The sequence below is a fragment of the Petaurus breviceps genome, unplaced genomic scaffold (genome assembly GCF_028583685.1).
Source record: "Petaurus breviceps papuanus isolate PSGF00001 unplaced genomic scaffold, PetGlider_PUasm1.0 689, whole genome shotgun sequence".
NCBI lineage: Eukaryota > Metazoa > Chordata > Mammalia > Diprotodontia > Petauridae > Petaurus > Petaurus breviceps.
This window is the reverse complement of record NW_027186458.1, coordinates 403,945-419,531: the sequence shown is the minus strand read 5'-3', so window position 1 is coordinate 419,531 and position 15,587 is coordinate 403,945.

Here is a 15,587-nt window from a genome sequence, read left to right as displayed (position 1 = left end):
CTGATGGACAGCTCATGTTGTCCATTAATATTTATGCAGGCTTAAGAGATTGAAGAAAAGTCCTTCAGCACATTTCATGGATCTTCCACAGAGAATTGAACACAATGAAGGTACATGAGTAACACAGAAGAAGAAAGTATTATGGAGTTACAGACAGGTCATTGAACTTGGACTATGAAAATTTGGGTCTGATCCTCCCTCAAATAACGAATTAGCTGTGAAATTATGAGTAAATTGCCTCTCTGAGACTCAGTTGCCTTATCTCTAAAATGAGCCAGCTCTAAAGTCGTGATTCTGGGAAAGTGTAAATAAATTATTTCATGTTTTCACTCTTCAGTTTTCTATATCTCTTCTTTATTGTTTGTTCATATAAGCATCTTCACTATGAGATGGTTATTACCAAAAGGATGGAATCTAACTGATGAACCTACTTCACGAAGGCACAATCAGATAACAAAGTTTAAAAGGGCATTATTTCAGTTTTCCATGAGTTAAAAGAAAAAAAAGATGTAAAATGCAGCTATTATCAGCATATTCTAGATTCTCTTTTCTTAGGGCACCATCAGCTGAGCTTAAAGCAATAAAATAATTAAGGTAAATAGTCATAAATTCCCTATCAAATTAAAATGCCACCCACATGTCCAGAAATAGCACATTTGCTCCAGGACAAGAGAAAATCAGCCATTTTTCTACTACCATGTCCTGATGAAATAAACAGATGTTAACCTCCGATTTCTAATAAATTAAATAATTCTAAATTATTTGCATGCCAGGGCAGCTATAAAAAGTAAGTGTTACATTCCCTCCTGGTATGTCTTTCCTGTTATTGAAAGACTAGGGCATAAAAAGAATCCAGGATCACCACATATGGTAAGTGGAAATCTCACTCAAAAGCCAAACAAGGAGACTGATGAATGAATAAGTGAATGAAGAACTTAGTAAATAAATGAATGAATTAATGACAAAATTAAAGGGATAAATGTTTATTAAATGCTTATTTTGTGTCAAGTACAGGGTTGAGCACTAGAGAAAAAAATAAAATGCATCATAGTACCTGTTCTCAAGGAACTTACACTCTGATTGGAGGAGAAAACACATGCATACATATGCATATATGAATATATACACATATATGAACACATGAATACACACAACTAAGGAACCCAGCTTTGGGAAATGCTTACTGTTCAGTGGGATGCCACCACTTGGGGCCAGAAGACTGTGTCCATAATTTGGAGGATGTGTTATTGGGCTAATTTCAGCAACTACCAGAATGACACGATATGATGTCTCTGTCTCCTTTTAAGGCTTATCTCATGTGTTACTATATCCTTCTGAAAGACTTTTCTAATCCCTAACCCATACCTCTATAATTTCTTTTGGATCTATTTTGTGCATATTTTACATTTCATTTTCTGCATTTGCATTTCTGTTATTTCCCCCAATAAAATAGAAGTCCCAATGAGGGCAGACTTTCACTATTTACTATATCCTCAGTACTAGCACTCAGGAGACATTTACAAAATGAGTGCTAAATTGAAATATGGAGTATACTGATATTAATCAATCACATGACAGGTTTTCATAGTATCCACTCTATTCCAGGCACTATGGAGGTGGTAAGGATAGAAGTACAAAGAATGAAAGGAAAACTACTTGTGAAAAGTTTATATTATAGAATTGGCACCTTCTTTCAGGGACACAAAGTCATGTCTTCTCAGACAATTGAAGACATAAACAAGTCAGAGAGATTTTTCAATGATTTGCCCAAGGTGACAAAGATACAGTGATGGAGGCAAAATTGGGACTCAGATGTTCTGATTCTAAACCCAGAATGCTTCTAAATTCTTTTTTTGGTCTTTTCCCCAGGAATGAGTTTCTCTTGGATGCTGATCTTGCCTGTATCCTATAGGAAATATCATTTCTTATTCTGGATTAAAGCATTCGTTCTGAATCTGAGAAGTGTTTTTCTAGGATGAGTCAAAAGTCTTCAATATGGCTTGTAATCAGCTGGTCTAGCCATCCTTTCAGGAGTGTGAAGGTGATGGCTCAGGCTTCACAAGGATCTCACCTGCAGCATCACTGGTTAGCGAAATCTCATACTGGGTCTGGGAGCAAGAATGACTGCTAACTACAGATGTTTCTTTTTCTGCCTTGTAAAAATTCCAGGTGTGCTCTGAAATTTCCAACTTCTATAATCTTAAAACAACTAAATAGCACTTTGAAGATATGTTACTCGTTACATTAAAAATCTATTTGATGTCTTTGATACTACATTACACTCTTGACTGGAGAAAGAATTAAGGAAGCCCATGTTAGGAAATGCCTGCTGTTCAGTCCCCATGGGAGGACAGCACCTGGTCCTGGACTTCTTTGTCCAGACACAATTGGGGAGATGCATCATTGGACTAATTCCAGTTACTACCAGTTTGATGGGTTTATTCCTACACTCTGAACTTCTGCAATTCTGTAACTTCATCTTTGCTAGGAATTAGCTTCTCTCGTTTTCTCCTATCCTATTTTAGAGATAATTCATGCCCCTCCTATGACAGGTTGTGGCTGACTCCCTGCTTACCCTTATGTACTTCGTGCAAATCTGTTCTATGCAAATCTGTCAGAATTTTTCCATCTAGTTTATGTTTACAGTATAAAATAATGCCATGTGATTACAAAATAAAAGAGGCCTGGATTTTGATTCAGGGGATGCTACTTTGAATTTTGGCACTGATATTTACTACCTGTGGGATCATGGGCAAGTAACAGCCTCTCTGTGCCTCAGTAGTGCTTGGGAAAATAAAGGCAGGGCTGGAATAAATGGTTCCTGAGTTCATTTTTGGTTCTAAATCAAGGGATCATGAGGTGATAAATGACCATGATCTTATGATTTTGTTCTGCCTCAAAAGACATTGAGCCACACAGGAAGTAAAACCCTTATGCTAAGGGGAAATAGCCTGCATATTTTTTTTATTATTTTCTTGATAGAGTGACCTTAAGAGACAAATTACACCCTAAAGAATCTGGAGTCCAGGGTAAGGCAGAGGTGATTCAAGTTCTGCCATGATTGTATCCATTAGTGTAAGGCACCACTGAATGACATTTGTTCGGCCATTAGCCATCCTTAACTCCAGAACTGTTTTTCATGCAGTCACTCCCTGGACGTCTTACTTGGAGGGCAAGCACTGACTTACTTTTCCATTCAGGCAGTTGGTCAATAAGTTATTACGTTCTTAATATGTGTCAAGCAGTGATTCAGAAACTGAACTCATTGAAGAAGGAAGACTGTCTTAGCAGTCTATAGATAATGGTTACTAAAAGTTTTATTCAGTGATAAATATGGATTGAATGAACCCCAAAGGATGAGAGGTTCATGAGTGATTACAGTAGAGGAAGAAAGTGGAAGTACCAATGGGGAACAAGAAATATTCCAACTCTCCCATTACAAGCAGTGAGTTGTGGCTATGAGTGAAAGTGTGGCCAGGGGCATTGTGGTAAGGAGCACTCTGCCAGCTCTCAGTGGATGACAGAAGATGGAAAGGGTGAGAAAGCAAAAGGTTTAAGGTGAAAGCAATTTTGTTAACAATGGAGTAGGCATTCAAGTGAGCTCAACTGAAGGGGTGGGTAATTCTATATTGAGACACTGAGGGGGTAGAGTTGAGGGAGACAGAGGTCTGAGAGAGTGTAGTAAAGAAAAAGAAATCTAGGTTATGGAGGATATGGAAAAATTTCTAGTTCTTTATATGGTTACAAGAAGTCCAACACAATGAAAAAAAAAGTTGTATAAAATTAGAAACAAAAAGCTTGCATATCATTAATATAATGAACAACAGGATTGTTAAATTCAGGGAGGCAACTAATAACCAAGCTTCTCTGCCAACTGGAAAGTAACAAGCCTGGATAATATCCAAGATTAATGATTTAAACACTTCACAGTGTTTCATGAATGAATAAAGGCTTGACCTACTTCCTCTCAGACACAACCCTTTATCCCACCTTTCTTAACAGATATATCAGGCAGGTTCTATCAAAAAATGAGAACACTAGTGGCCCCTCCAAGTATAGGGTCATTACATGGTTATACACTTTGAAAAAAAGACACACAGGGTAATTTTTGAAAAAAAATCTATAAATATTAGAAAGTTATATTGACCAAAGAGCAAAAATGATGAAACAAAATGTGTTTGTAGTGTAAAAAGCCATGTATTTTCAGTCTATAATTCTTGTAAATGGACAAATAAAAGGACCATAACTGCTATCACAAAGATATGACTTTGTTCTAGAATTTTAACTCATTACTTTCTTATCTTTGATAAAATCTATCAGTTGATAAATCATCTTAGCACAAACACAGATATCAAACTATCCTTGAGAATTCAGCAACAACAAAACTGTACTAGAACTGGTTCACTGACATGGATACAATTATGGCCCACAATCCTTAAGATATGATATGGATCCATGAAGATTTAAGAATGAGTTTAAATAGACATCATTACCATATGATCTTCTCATGATCTCCAAGGCACATGGAATGGGGAGAAAATACTTTCAAAATACAGAAAGTTAGCAAAAAAATATTAAGCCATTCCTAGACCTGTACACAACCATCAATGTATCCCAATAATAAAAAAGTCATAGGAGGAAGATGAAGTTATCAAGTAATATCCCAAAAGATCAACATGACTGAAATGATCTGAAGTGGTGGAACAATTGTCTAATTGATGAGGGCAGTGGAAAAATTGAATGTCATATAACTCATTAAAGCAATAAAATAGAAGCCCATGGAACAAAATCTGCGAGAGAAATGGAGTCAAAGTTTTAGATTCTCTTTTTAGCAAATGAAAATAAAAGTTAAAATTTTAAGGTGACACAAAATATCAAAGTAACAAAATTCTTCTAAAAATAAACAACTCAAGACCAATATAAAAACTTTGCTACCATGAATGGATCAGTAAAACAAACAGGGAGGGAGGGGTAGATGGGATGGAGGGGAGGGGAGAGAGGAGAGAGGGAGAGAGAGAGAGAGAGAGAGAGAGATAGAGAGATTCATATAGTGAGAGAGAGAGAGAGAGAGAGAGAGAGAATAGGAAAATCAAAAGCTAGAAGATGTGGAAAATATATTGCCACGAAAAATGTATTGTCACAAAAAATCCAGCCCCACAAAAAAGCAAATTGCATCGAAAAAGAAATAAAACACATGTATGCTGCTCACCAAATGAATGGGAGAAGAACTAGATTAAGGAAGGTGATTCAAACTAGCTTCTCTGAAAAACTATGAAATGCCAGGGTCAGATAAAATGTCTAAGTATTGCTCAAAGCACTTCACAATACTGTATGAAGCTACGTAACCTTTAACTATTGAATGAGTGTTGCGTCAGACAAACTGAGACCTGGGAAAGATCTTAGCTTAAAAATGCCAAAGTTTCCAATTGCATCATCTTGACCCCTGTCTTGCCACTGGACCCCGATGACTCTGGAGGAGAGTCAGGCCAGTGACTTTGCAAAGTTCTTCCTCCCTTAAATCCAATTAACCTTCAAATGTGCACTGACTCCCCCCCCCTTTTTTTTTTTACATTTCATTGATAGCATCTTTAGCTTTATTTTCTTTCAAGTTGCTCCTTGGATCCAAGCTGCGGCTTGCTCACAATCACCATGTGCCTTCACATTTTCTGTTTTGAGGGATTCATCTTTAATTATTTATGCATTATTAAATTCCTTGTATTAACATCCTACTTTGATACTGGTAGAATGTTGATAATAAAAATGATATGCCTTTATTTTAATAAGAAGCAATGTAGTCCTTAAAGAGATTTTCCATTTCCTAAAGGCAATACACGTCACTGTCCTACTTTGTTTTAACATCCCTTTCAACTCATTGTCTGTCACAGAAACTGCTGGACAAGCTCTTTATTGTCCAGTCAAATTCTTTCTTATATTCAAGGCAATAGATTAAAATACTTGCAATGAAACAACATATTGGCTGAGGAGTAAAAAGGATGTGCAAAAAAAGACCAAGGAATGTAAAAATCAATTTATTCAAAGTTTAGAAATGTAGAGTGCCTGGATGAACACCAGTAAAGCCTTTGACTCAGTCCCTACTCAATATCTTACTCATGTACTATGATCACTTCTACTGATAGCCATGAAGATCAAATGAGGTAATATCTCTAAAGTGTTTGGCACAGCGTTCGTATTTAATAAATCCTTGTTACTTTCACCCTTTCCCTTCCTTACATGATTAATTAAACTGATAAAATTTCTCAGTGACATTATTAAAGTCAGTTTCTATATCACTTGTATGACATATTCCTTTCTTTTTATTACATGTTAAAGCAATTCAGGATTTAATTTTAACTCTGATCTGTATCTATTTTATATCATTATTATTCTTTCTCTTTTAAAAGAAAAAAAATAATAACTCTACTGTTAGCTCCAACAAATTGTCAGACTATACACAGACAAATTACTCAGGATTAATTCCTAAATCATTAAGTAGAATTGTCCTGCCCATTAGAATGACATCTATTTCATTCTTTGTGGTTTTAGTTGGATTTGCCCTGTCTGGAACTTAAAACCATAATGTACTCATTTTATTTCTCTGAAAAAAATGCTATGTTTTTGAGCTATTATTGACCTTTTTTCAGGTGGTATTTGACATAAAGAACAATTTTCCATGTGTTCTTATTTATGTTTTTCTTATTTTATTGTTGTCTGTGTTCTAAAAAAAATATATATCTCAAGGATAAAATAAAATAAATAGTGCAGAATGACTGCATGACTCTGATAAACTCCCCCTCCTAACAAAAAATAAAGCTTAGAACAACATGAATCATGTAATCAAATAAATCTCCAAACACTATGGTCATAAAGAAAACAAAATAATGCTTTACCCCTTGTTGAATTATTCATTTAGATTATTCACTGAATGGGGTAATACATTTCATTTTTTCTCATGTAAACATAATATGAGAGTGGTACAGTCCAGTTTTCATTCTATATTTTGTAAGTAGCCGCTCTCTGGCAGGGTATTCCTTTCACAGCTGTGAAAGTAAACTCTACCCACAATGCCCTCTGATTAGAGATGATGGCCATTTATCTTATCCTTCATTGTGTGACAAACCCAGGGATTATCTATAGCAGAGAACACAAGGACAATGATTCTAATAATCACTTGACTGGAAATCCTAATTAACATGCAGAATAGATGCAAACTATGGTGATTTGGAGGCAAAAGGATTTATTTCCACATTCTTTCATACCTGGAAAGTTGTTTCTCTGTGCAGCTGTGTCCTGCTGAAAATTTCACTGGCATTTCTCAGCATAGTATGGGTGCAGTAGGATTGAATCGAAGTACCTGCCCCCTTCACTAATACATCATTCACCTTGGATATCTCTGATTTTCCTCACAACTGAAAAAATGTGTTACTGCATTTCAGTTAACATTACAGTGAGAACGTCCATTTATGAGGGTTTCATTGCTATCTTGTTATTGTCTCTGCTTTGTAACCAAAATAAAAAGACAGGAAGATAGTGAATAATCTCTAAATTCACCTTTTCCACCATCTGTAACTAAGCCTACTACATCCCAAATCTACTGATGGTTTTTAGGTGCAGCCAAGCCCCACACAATATGGGTAGCTTTTTATTCATTTTTTTCAAATGCCTTATTAACTTCTGATTTACATCATTCATTTACACCAGATTTAGAGTCACAAATTTTCTCCCCGTTTTTCCCCTACACACCACCCCAAAATAGCAGTCCCAACAGGATATCCCCTCCTCAATCTGCTCTCTCCCATATCTTCTCCCATGGCCCCTTTGACTTTTCCAGTAGGGCATGGAGGATCTCTATGAGCCAGTGCATATATATCTTATTTCCCAATTACATGTAAAATAGTATTAATAATAGTATATATATATATATATATATATATAATGTATGTGTGTATGTATATATTAACATTTGATTTTAAAACTTTGAATTCCAGATTCATTCCCTTCCTCCATTGTAACCCGCCCTTAATGGGAAGATAAGCTGTTCAGTATAGGTTGTATATGTGTAGCTAATGCAAAACATTAACATAGTAGATATACTGTAAAAGACGGACTATATTTCCCTCCCTCCTGTCCCACCTCCCACTTGTTCTATTTTCTACTTTGATCCTGTCCTTTTTCAAAAGTGAGTACTTCCAGCTCCCCTCCCCCCCAGCCTGCCCTCCTGTCCATCATCACTCCTTTTATCCCCTTTCCCCCCCCCTACTCTCTTGTAGGGTGAGATACCTTATATAGTGTGTATGTCATTCCCTCCCTGAGCCAAATTCAATGAGAATGAGGTTGACCCATTCCTTTTTGCCATCCTATTCTTCCCCTCATTATAACCATTTTCCCTTGCCTCTTTTATATGACATAGTTTACCCCATTCTGTCTCTCTCCATATCCTCCCATTATATTCCTCTCTCACCTCTTAATTTCACCTTTTAAGTATCATCCCTTCCTACTAAATTGGTCCCGTGCCCTCTATCTATGTATACCTGTAATCATATATACACATATTCACATATGTATTCATACCCAGTACACCCTCTGATATAGACATATACATATACATACACACATATAGACATATACATACACACACACATATATGTTTATATATAAAGAGACAGATATATTCCCTTTGGCTATTTTCAAACTGAGAAAAGTTTCATCAGTCACAATTATTGTTTCTCCATTTAGGAATGTTAATAGTTCAACTTTGATAAGTTCCTTATGATTTCTTTTCCCTGTTTACATTCTCAAGCTTCTCTTGTTTCTTGTATCTGAATGCCAAATTTTATATTCAACTCTGTTTTTTTCATTAAGAATGCTTTCATTCCACTGAATGATCATATTTTCCACTGAAAAATCTCAGCTTTGCTGGTTAGGTGATTCTTGGTTTGAATTCCAGCTCCTCTGTCCTCTGGAATATCATATACCAGGCCCTTTTATCCCTCAGTGTAGAAGGAGACAGATCCTGTGTTATCCTGATTGTGTTTCCACAATATTCAAATTGTTTCTTCTTTGCTGCTTGTAATATTCTCTCTTTGATCTGGGAATTCCAGAACCTGACAATAATATTCCTAGGAGTATTATTTTTAGGATCTTTTTCAGGAGGTGATTGGTGGATTCTTTCAATCTCTATTTTGCCCTCTGGTTCTAAAATATTAGGCCAATTTTCCTTGGGAATTTCTGGAAGGATGATTTCTAGGTTCTGCCTTTGATCATGGCTTTCAGGAAGTCCAACAATTTGTAAATTATCTCCCCTGGAGCTATTTTCCAGGTCAGTGGTTTTTCCCATGAGATTTTTCACATTGCCTTCTATATTCTTTCATTTGTTTTGATCTGTTTAATATCATGTTGATTTCTCATAAAGTCACTAGCTTCCCTTTGCTCCATTCTAAATCTGAGGGAATGATTCTCATTGAGCTTTTGAGATTTTTTTTCCATCTGGCAAATTCGACTTTTTAAGCCATTCCTCTCCTCATTGCCTTTTTGAGCCTCTTTTGCCAATTGAGTTAGTCTGTTTTTTTAAGGTATGATTTTCCTCAGTCAGGCTGTTGACTCTCATTTTGTAATTTCCTTGAATATTTCTCATTTCTCTTCCCAGTTCTTCCTCCACTTCTCTTATCTACTTCTTTAGGTCCTCTATGGCCTGTAACCAGCTCGTATTTTCCTTTGAAGCTTTTGGAGCAGGAGTTCTGACTTCACTGTCTTCCTCCTGTCCCATGCTTTGCTCTTTTTTGTCACCAAAATAGGAGTCTAATGTTGGATTCTTCTTTTTGCTTTTTTTCCTTTACCTGGGTATGTTGCCCCTCAGTCACTTGACCCCTGGGCTTTTTGCCACAGTAGGACTGCCAACAGACAGGGGAGCTTTCATCCCAAATGCTGGGGTTTTCTCAGCTGCTGGAGGGATTATTTGGATGCCCTCTCTGAGGACTCCACATGCTCTGGCAAACTGGTCACACACCCCAGGACCTCCACCCTATACTGCAATCCAGATCCAAGCAGGTTAAAGCAAGAGCAATTACCCCCTTCATTGGTCACTTGGTCCACCTACTCTCTGTAGGCCAGGAGCTGAAGCTACAAAGTGGCACCAGCTGATCCAAGGTGTCTCAGCAGCTTCTAGCCCTGGGGGCAAAAGCTGAAGCATTCCCAACTACTGGTCCCAAAGTCCACATTGCACTCACCTCTCACTTTGTCCTTTGCATCTATGTGGTAATAATTCTGGAAACGGCCACAGCTGCTGGTGATCTGGATTCTCTCTGGAAGGTGGTCGGTCAGGCCCACCCTGGGGCTAAAACCTCTGGCTCATGGAGGCCTTGGCTCGGCTCCCAGAGCTCTGCGTTGGCTGATTCCTGTTGGCCTGCTGGGGTGTTCTCAGGGGGAGGTTAGCTTCTCTGTGTCATTTTGTTTGTTCTACAGCTCCAAAGTTTGTTCAGAGTCCCCTTTTACATGGATTGTGGAATGTGGAAGATGGAACTGAGCAGAGGACCTGCTTTTACTCCATGGATATCTTTTCTTAATAGGAATGTAATGGGAGCTGTCAGGGAAATTCTTATTTCAATGAAAACCCCAGTTTTAATTAAGTTCTATAAAAACTATGTATTCTATGGAGAAATGAGGTAGGGGAGAAAAACTTTGCTAGAGTCAATACCCTAGAGCTAGCACTTAATGCCTATGTGTAAGCTTTGGAGGAATCACCTAACCCCACTAGCCACACTTTCCTCATCTGTAAAATGAGATGGACAGCTTACCTGATATCTTCTGTATCTTAATCTATTTTGGTATATTTTAGTTAAGTATAAATATATGAATCTATCATAAACATAGCTATGTACTTGTAATGGGGATCATTTTGCACACACACATATAACCTTCTCCTTCCTTCTGAATGACACAGGTATAACTCAGGACCTGCCTAAGTTTGCGATGAGAATGTCCTGCATTATTTTAGCCATAATGCTAAAATGACTTATTTTAGTATGATCTGGCAAGACATTAGTGCTCCTCTGAACCTTCTACCACCCCATACAAATTCAGGGAGTTGAGAGCAGTTAATATGAGGATGGTTGATAGGGTGCTCTATTAGTTAAGAGAATAGATAGCTTCTGGCTTGGTCTCTGCTTCATCTGTTCTGTGTACTAATCAAGGTCCTTTGCTTACAGACTCCTGGTAAGAGGGATATCAGGATAGCTATGTTCTATCTCGCCACCCTGCAACTTCTCCCATGTAGAACCTGGGCACTATCATTATCACGTAAGCTTGTCCTGGGATACCAGAGTGATGTTTCCATTTTGTGCTTCATTTACTAAGTAAATAATGGGGCATTGCTTTTTAGGTGTACATGTCCAAAACTGTGGGTGACCTTGGATCTTTGAGGATTTCAAAGGTTCAGTTAAAGATTTGCAAGGAAAATTTCTTTAGCAATAACATGAAGATTGGCAAAAAGATAACTGGGAGTCGGACGATACAAATCTAAGGTAGAAAGTAAAATTCCTAATCAGGAGTTCTGCAAAGTGCTTTATATTCTTTGTTAAGACAGCTTCAAGTTAGTTAAAGCAAGTTAGTTATTTTAAATCATTTTGCCAATGAATATTTGTGAGAATTGTTTCCGTTTTGGTATTTCTTTTGTGTGTATGAATTAAATAACTGTCCTATATCTGGACATATTGTGCATCAGATATCTTTCTACTCCCCTGCAGAAAACACTATGTACATCAACTTAAAGCTAAGCTTCATAGTATGTTTCTAGGGTGGAGATTTAATAAACCAAAATGTATGAGAAAGGGACTTAGCCCTATTCCCTAAAGCCAAGGATGCCCTAGTACTTAAGCTATACTGTAATGAACAGAGGGACTTCAGAGGAGATGAATCCAGTGCCCCAGTCCCTTAGGCCCAGCTTCCATGCTTTAATGTTGAATAATAAAAATGTACTTATTAACACTTACTGTAAAAACAAAAAAAAAGCTAGTTATTACAGAAAAGGACGTAATGATGCATAAGAACTCGAGAATTGTCTTACACCCAACAGTAGAATGTAGAAACACTCCTTGGCACACTCAGATTTTTTTTAAGCTGGCCAGAAAGAGAGAATATTTGCCCATTAAAAGTGAAGCTAGGTACAGGAAATGGAGAAAGACCAAAACTATTTCTGGACTGCTAAGGAGGTGGGACAAAGAAAGGAAAGAGGCAGAATGAGAGAACAAAAGCAGAACCAATCATCCATAATTTGTTCTACCAGAGAGAAAAGCAAATAGGCTCATGTCTTAAGGCCTTACCTACTACTCCGGATCAAATCAGGTTCATGCTAAGAGCCCTGTAGGACTTTCTCACAATCTTAATCCTCGCTGGTAAGCTATTGCATCTTCTACACACAAACCTTAGCCAGGTTTGGTGGTCAGTGAAGGGGGTTTCCCATATCCAGAGGAAGATGTGATTTTGAATAAGGGAGTCTATGTTCTATCTCACTTAGAAACAAAAATTATACCTCCTCAGAGTAGTCTGATGACTTATTTGAGACAATAGCTCTAGATAAGTAATGTCTTGACTTATTAAGAAATTTAAAGCCATTACTTGATTTGGGATCTATAGGCAACCACTCTTTCCTAAGACTTATGGTTATGGCTCAAGCTGAGTAATAGAGAGATGTTGCTGTTACATTCATTCTTCTTTATTCCAAACAGTTATAATTTGTTTTTTTTTTTCAATGATATTGGTGAGGTTGACTAATTAAGCTGATATGTAATACCTTATAGACTTAACCCAGGGGTTGGGACAGAAATAATTCCAGGAGAAAATCTGACTATGGGACTATGAACTGGCCTGAGAATTCATTTTTCAAGGGTGACTTTACACATAAAAGCAGAACACATGCTTTGCACCTGGGCTTTGTAAAGGATTCTTTAATGAAAGAGCAGTAGCCACCTCTTTCTACAATAGTCCCTCAGTGGCAACAAAATGGCAGCGCCAAAGGGAGGGAAATATAACCTTTCACATCTTTTCCCTCTCCATTTTTAATAAAGGTGTATGAATTTTAGGGAGGAGAGAATAAATCACCACCGAGGAAATTATAATTTCTTAAAACCACCATAAAAGGGACAAAGTGGAGTCATGAAATCATAGCTTCTATTCAGTGCCCTGACACCATATGTCTCGATGTTAAGTAGCTGATTTTTTCACAGGAGAGCATGCAAGTTTTCAGTTCAGTCTCCAGTGGTCTATTCTTAATGCTATTTTAGCCTCCCACATAAAAAATAACTCCTTATTTCCTTTGGGACTAATTGACCAGTGTCTCCTTTCCTGGCTGCTGTGAGAGGAGGCTGTGTTTCACTGCTACATCCTCTTTGCACAAAGCGGCCTTTCCCTTGTGTCTGCCAACTTACTCATTGGAATTTGACATTACCATCAGGTCCAGTTGGGGGAAGGTGGAGGGAAGCAAGAGGCCAGCATAAGTGTGTGTCATAACTCACTCTGCTGAACTGAGGAAGTTTAAAATTAAAAAAAGCTCTGGATCTTCAGGGGCTCTTCCAGATTTTTTTGGTCATTCTTTAATTCAATTCAAGTGACACTTCCTATCTGAAACCTATCCTGATCTTCAGCCCTTTTCCCAGTTATTAGTATTTTCCCTGCAATAACTTGTATTTACTTTCCTGTCTGCATATGTTATTTTTCCTCTACCTCATCCCCATAGAATGAGAGTTTTTGAGAACAAAGATTATTTTTGTATCCATAACACTAATTACAGCTTCTAACACATAAAAAAATTGTTAATGAATGCATGGTGAATGAATCCTCATGAAAAGGTAACCCCAAAATTTTAAAAATAAAGAAATATAGCTATATCTTTTACACTTAGCATTTAACTTATGTTTGCTATTAAATTGAAGTATCGATTGAACTTATGCTTATCAATACAAAAGCCAGGTCTAGTCAATGTTTATATCTTTCCAGTGATTTAAATGTAATAGTGTATAATGGAGTTACCTGTATTGACTTCTTCCAGGCTGACTAGAGTTTAAGCTTCTTGAGGTAGGGAGTTATGATTTTTCTGAAATTTGTGTCTCCCTCAGGATCTAACATAGTTTTCTGCATACAGTAGACACTCAACGGATGATTAGTTGAATTTACTTTTGACCAACTCAGAAGAAAATATCCTAGTGTACAGAGGAAGATAAGGAAATAAGAATTTATATGAAGCCTACTATATGCCTGGCATTTTGCTAAACACCTTATGAATATTATCTCATTTAAGACTCATAACTCTCCAAGGTAGGTGCTGATATTATCTCTATTTTATAACCAAGAAAAGTGAGGCAAAAAGATATTAAGTGACTCACCCAGGGTTATACAGCCAGTAAGTGTATGAAACCAAATTTAACATGAGGTCTTTCTGAATCAACATCCATGCTCTATACATTCCACCAAGTAGCTGACTCAAGAGTTGGCACTTTAAAGATTTTTTTTCCTGTGGAAGAATAATAATGATTGACTATTGGAAGGGGATGCAATACATTCAATACCAATATATTTAAAAGAAGTAAGATGGAAAATGTTGAGTTTCATTGAACTTTGATGTAGTTTAATTTTTTTCTTTGCTTTTTGTCTGCAATTATTTTTTGCTGAACATAACCTCACCCCACCAAAAGAAGGGCATTTCCACAGACAAAGTAGTAAACAAAATGAGGACACTGTATGAAAATAAGTTTCTTAAGTACTCCTTTGTGCATTAAACATTAAAAAACAACGATCATGACCATGATTAATGATGATAATGACGATGATGGTTCTCCACTTTTTTTTTTTGCTGGGAAGGTTGGGGACAGAGTATCCTTATTGCTTATTCCCATTCTCAAACTTCTACCCCAGTTACAAGTAGAAAGAAATGTGGGGGTAGGGGTAAGGTTCTTGTATATGGTCCCCATAGTTATTCATAATAAATCCACAGTGTATGTTGGCAATTTTCAAAAATGTATCCCTCTCTCAATATTTTGAGCCCATCAACTATCAGTCAAGAAGAGGGATGCTTTATAATAAGTTCTCTGGAGATAATGTTTGGTCATAGCTTTGATCAGAGTTATTAAGTCTGTAAAGTATTTTTTTCTTTATTTTCCTTAGAGATTTTTCTCTGTTTATGAACTATTCTCTTGTTACTGCTTACTTTATTATGTATCAGTTCATATTTTCTAGGATTATCTGAAATCCTCTCTTTTGTTATTTCTTAAGGCATGAAAATATCCCATTACCTTTATATACTATAATTTGTTCAACCATTCCCAATTTATGGGCACCCAAGTTCTTTGTTTTTCATTTTAAAAGATTCCTTTAATCCCTTTTTTGGCATCATGAAATATTTTCCTTTCAACTGTTCCCTTTCTGTTGTTATCCTCCTTTATAATCTTTCTCTCTTTTCCACTCATTATTTTCTCTTAATTTTAATGTATATTAGCAACAAATATTGAGGTTTCATGAGCATATGTTTCCTAATTTGTCCAATTCAGAGAAGGGTGATTTTCATTATTTGCCTGCTCCGCCACTACTCCTTTAACATTTTT